Genomic DNA, 6,000 nt, shown 5'->3' on the forward strand with positions numbered 1-6,000 from the left:
AAAGAGAGAAACATTATTCACGTAGGATTCATGGAAAGGATTAGTTTAAAATAAACCAGTTGCTCTGGATGAAAGCATTTTCTGATAATGAAAACTGAGAACAATTTCTCAAAGGATCTCCATAAGGGGCCTGTATGATTAGGTCCTTCACAGCATTCCCCCACAATAAATACAATAGTGAGTACCATGCCATGCAACTATCCCCTATAATTTCCCCCAAATGCACTTGGTAAAAGTATTCTTTGGAGGTCAAATGGTACAGTCAGAGTTCAGGACATGTGTAGTTTTGTTTGGCATGATGGTGAAATTAGAAAACCTAGAAAAAAAATAATGACACACACATCGACTGGTATGAATCAGCACAGAATTCAAGTCCATGCTTCTATAATCTAATATAATGATTTGGAGAGTAACATTTGAAGTTACTAGAGAAAAACCATATCCTTTGATGGATAATCAAATGCTGAAATGCAGGTTTAATAATATCCATGAAAGTGAAGAAGCTCAATCAAGACACTTAGCTAACCAACTGACTAATCATAAGAGATAGAACAAACGTTTCCAAGGAAGAGCTAGGATTTAACATAAGAATCCTTATAATGAGATAAGTGTTACAAATATCCTTTCCATTTATTTCCAATGTATGTTCTTTTTGAACACAGGCTAAACTGACACCATAGGTTTCCAAAGTATGTGATGTTTTCTCTCTTCTTTCTTTATCCTAACACCAGCTGATCAGCTATTAGAAGCCAAGCACTGTGTTGGGCCCTGAGAATACAACAATGAAGAAGATATAATTTTTATCCTAAAAGCTAGATGGAGACACATATATATATAAAGCAGTTCCAATATTGTCTATGATGCTGTACTAGTCAACTAAAAGAGTGCTTAACTTTCTTGAAAAAGAAATTCAGGAAAATTTTCATAGAAGAGATGACTAAGGTGAATTCTAAAAGATGGATCAAAATTTGATATTGGAGGAAAAGGTGGAAAATGTTTATGGAAAAGCATTAAGGAAACAATGCTTCAAGCACAGAGGACAGCCTGTGGGGAGACACAGTTGAGAAAAACATGGCATATTCAGGCAACAGCAGGTAATTCAGCAATAGGAATACACAAGGACAGTTAAGGAAAGAAGAGGGACAGGAAGACAGGAACTTGACAGGCTAATTGAGCCATTCAAAGATGTTAAACACCACCTTTTGATTTGGCTTTTAGGAAGCTCTGTCTGGTAGCAGATTTGAGGAAGAGGAAAAAGAAGGTGTCCCCACTGCATGGCTGGAACATCATTGCAATAGTGTCCTGGTGTGTATTTAGAACATCAGACTGAAGTGATCATGAGAGTAATTATATTTCATAGGAAATAGTAAAGAAAAAATGTAATAGAGGAAAGACTTCCAGTTTGAGCAACTATGAATGATGACACTATTCACAGCATAAGAGAAAATGAGGAAGAGCAAATCTGAATTAATGAGTTCAGACTGGGCCTATTGAGGATAAAATGTCAGAAAAAGTGTCTTGTACAACAACAGAGAGACAGCGGGGCTAAGGAGATAAAATGATAGTTGAATCATAAAGTTATGTGGATAAGATTGATAAGGAAACTGTATAAAATTAAGAAGTACATCATGATGCCACTGTATTTAAGAGGAATAAGAACCTATAAAATAAACCAGCAAGGACTGGACCAGCAGGAAAGGACCCAATTCCCAGGGAGCAGAAGAGGAGGCAATATTATAGAAGAAGGAGAGATCTGCAGCTTTAAATGATAAGCAGTAAACCTTTAAATGAAATGGGCAATTGCCCTTGAAAATTAATTTTTTCTGATCATGTTTAATAAGCCACATTAAAAATACATTTAATGAACACCTGACCTACCCTGAGGCACTCTTACAGGAGTTAGGAATAAAACTGTGAAGAACACAGAAGAAAAATCCCTTTCTTCTTGAAACTTACACTCTAGAGAATAAGAAATAAATGTATTCCATAATCATAATGAAATAACAAATGTGTTATGAAAAAATAGGATAAGAAAGTAGGAACAGCTAGAAAAAGAAACAGGGGAAGATGGTCTAAGAAGACCTGGGGACAAGGGGACCTTCAATCATACACTTGAGGGAGACTGAGGAAGCAGCCATGAGTACATCCAGGGAAGGGATTTCAAGTGGAGGAAGAGGCCCAGGGAAAGGCCCCAAACATGTCTGGCATGATGGAGAAATATCCAGGAGGCCAGTATGGCTATAGTTATGTGAGCACAGAGGAAGCAACAGTTGAGGTCAGATGAGGTCACACAATCCATGTGCTTCCAAAAACCTACCAGCTTTTGGAAGCACATGGATTTCACTTTAAGTGAAATGTTGAGGCCTCTGGAGGGTTTTAAGAAGGAGACTGACAGGATCTGATTCCTGTTTTAAAGGTTCACTCTGGCTGCTGTAAGAATAGACTATGAGATGGGAGGAAAAGAGAAAGGGGCCTTGGCACCACGGCACACATCCATAATCCCAGCAACTCAAAGGGCTGAAGCAAGAAGATTGCAAGTTGGAGGCCAACCTCAGCAATTTAGCAAGGCCCTAAGTGACTTAGCAAAACTGTCTCAAAATAAAAAGTAAAAAAGTGTTAGGGATGTGGCTCAATAGTTAAGTGCCTCTGGGTTCAATCCCAAGATTCAGAAAAAAAGAAAAAAGAAAAGAAAAAGGAAAGAGATTGAGAAAGAGAGAGGGGATGGGGGCCTGGATAGAAGGAAGGATGGTTATCATAATCTATAGCCCACGTCCCATGCAGGCTATGGAACCAGAGTCATTGGTGAATTGGACTGGCACAAACAAATCACACAGACACAGAAAATACCTCTTTCTTGGGGTGTTTCAGGACAGCTCCTCCACCTCAAGTTGTAAGTTCCCATAAGTGGGGCAAAGGAAAAACATGGGAGGCTGGTGAGAAAGAGCAAGCACACTCTGAACCCTGGTTTTTATAGAAGAGAGCCGTTTGACAGAACATTCCATCCAAAAAGGGTAGTATTACAAAGAAACAAGAAGGCAGCCCACTCCCATTGGGTAACACCCATCCCAGAGCATCACTCCTCTGCCAAGCAGAGATGAGATCAACCTGCCTCTGCATGCAGCAAAAACCAGTCTCACACCCCATTGCTCAAGAGAAAGGGTGCTTAACTCTTCTGTGGCAGCTTCCGACTTGTTCCCCCTTTTGCTCTGGAAGAATACAATGATGAATTGTTATCTCAAGTTCCTGAATTCTTATTCTGAGGGCATGGCATCCTATTGTTACAACATAAAAGAGAATTAGTAGCAAAGATAACAGTCCAATAATATACCATGCAGAATGTTTCAGTATGTTTCCAGGATTAAAGCCATTTAATTCTTGAAGTATTTGATCAGCTAAAGCGGTGGAATCCAAAAGATCAATTTTAGCATTTCGTATATCTTGAATATGATGATGTAACTCCAAAAGATCCAGACTATTATTATTGTTCTGCCAAATACCCAATAGATGGTTTTTAACCTTCTCCCAATCCCATTGGGAAGCATTGTACTTGGCAGTAGTAATACACACATATTTATAGTCAGCATGGCATTTGAGCCTTTCCTTGAACTTTAGAGTGGAAAACTCATTACCAATATTTATGACAGTAGTTTCTAAAGCATTCAGCTTAGTTTCAATCCTTTCATCAATATTTATGATTATGAAGGGATTTGGAAGTGTTCTGAGCCACATTATTAAGAAAATCTGCATGCTGAATATTTTGAGATATGGCCACTGAAGCTGTGATCATGGAAGCAATAAATGAAACTAAGGCAGCCACTCCAAGTATTATGAGTCCAAGAGCTCACTTAGATCTGGTCACCTACGCATGTATTTGCTGTAAGACTTGAAAGGCAGCATCAGCATACCATGGTTCTGAGATATTAGCTGGAAATAAGACAAAAGAGGGCTGGTGAAGTATCAGTGTTCCCTTCCCTCAATTATATCTGGTAATACAATTAGTTAAATTACATGTTTTATAGGCTACAAGATATTTATCATCCTTTCTTTTAACTCTCACATCTCCAGTAATTAAAATGTAAGGAGATTGAACACAAGCTCACAGGCCATAACAAGAACCTTTCTTACAATTTCTGGCTACAAAACAAGGTAAAGTCTTATTAGTAAAATGTAAAAATTCTGAGGTAGCAATCAAGCACCAAACATCTTTTCTGGATGCCCCCTTCGTTGAAGGTCAAGATGTTAATAACAAACCCTCCAGGGGTCATGGAAGCACCCTTGCATAATTGTCTTTTGTCAATTCTAGGAGACCAGTCTAAAATATACCCACTATTTCTAAACACTTTATGCTGTACTGACAAGGTATTTACACAATCCATCCATTTAGGGATTGTGCTAAATTCTACTGCAGGACGAATAGGACATTGAGGTATTGACGGACATTCTGCTGAAATGACTGGCTTGTTATGAAAAAGTCCCATTTTAATAAATGTTTTAACATATGGCTTTGACAAAAGTCAAATTGACCACAACACAATAATCTTGGGTGATTTTAACACACATCTCTCACCACTAGATAGATCTTCCAAACAAAAATTGAATAAAGAAACTATAGATCTCAATAATACAATTAATAACTGACATATATAGAATATTTCATTCTTCATCAAGCAAATACACTTTCTTCTCAGTAGTACATGTGTCCTTCTCTAAAATAGACCATATACTATACCACAAAAAAGTAGAGATACTACCCTAAATTGTATCAGATCATAATGGAATGAAATTAGAAATCAATAAAAAAATAAAAATTAAAAATTACTCCAACACCTGGAGACTTAACATATGGCTTTGAGTCCCTGGGGCCAGTGTGATTGGCTGGTCTAGGCTCCCCAACAGCTGTCTTTTCCTCAAAGAACACCTTTAGACCACAAGCATGTTTATTATCGGACCAACATATGGGCAACTGAGCACTATAGTCAGAATAATTAAATTCAGTCACATGGATGGGAATAATATGAGTGTCTGTAAAACCTCTCATGTGAGTCATTTATAAATACTGGGATGGATTCTTCAGTTCACACCACTGGGTGTATAAAATATGTCCAATAAGTTTCTCCCTGTACCCCATTTACCTGACAGCTCAACAGAGCTAGCAGAGCTACAAGCATCATAGCTGGAGACTTAGTTCTTTCTTGCTGCCAAACCATCTATTCAGCCTGCAGCATCAGATTCTTCAACTGCTTCCATGATGGTAGCTTCACTGTGTGGTCTCTCTGGGCCCTTTTGATCCCCCTCTTCCTTTGTAGCTTGCTCTTCTTGCTGGGAGTCAGGGCTGACATCTCTGGATCAATCTTTTGCCATTTGAATCTTGGCTCTAGGTCCTCCATGTTTAATGGCATGTTCAGGTACCCAGGTAGGACAAAATTCACCTTCTGGAAAAATACAAGCATGACCTCTACCCCACATAATCACTGGATCTGGTCCTTTCCATTGAGCTGTTTATAAATCTTTCCACCAAACTCAGCCTAAAGGACCTGTTGCAGTGAAAGGAACATGTCACTCAGCTGCAGTGCAACCTTCAGAGTCACAATTTAGAAAATGTAAAACAAACAAAGCTTGATTAAGTTTATTTGTGGGGGGGGGGGGATCTTATTTCCTCCTTTTGTTATAGTTAAAGCTTTGTCCCAGGGTTTCATAAACTGACTTCCAGACCACTCATGTATACTTGAATCAAGCCTTTATTGAAGCACACTGGTGGCGGCTGACCAGAACATAAAGCTGTTCCCCTGATCAGCCCCGAACAATTGCAAGGGCACTCCTTATAAGCCTGAAAACCACAAAAGGGATGTTCGGGGGGTCTAGCCAATGCAAGCAAGCCAGGTTACAGAAGCGGGACAGTGCAATCAAGCGGAGGGAAGCCTAACCAATCACAGTTAGCCCAGTCACCCCAGTTACAGAAACAGAGCCCCGTTACCCTAGTTACAGAAACAATGCCCCATT

The sequence above is a fragment of the Marmota monax genome, unplaced genomic scaffold (assembly GCF_021218885.2).
Source record: "Marmota monax isolate L192 unplaced genomic scaffold, Marmota_monax_Labrador192_F-V1.1 WCK01_AAM20220418_F8-fsc00128, whole genome shotgun sequence".
NCBI classification, from domain to species: Eukaryota; Metazoa; Chordata; class Mammalia; order Rodentia; family Sciuridae; genus Marmota; species Marmota monax.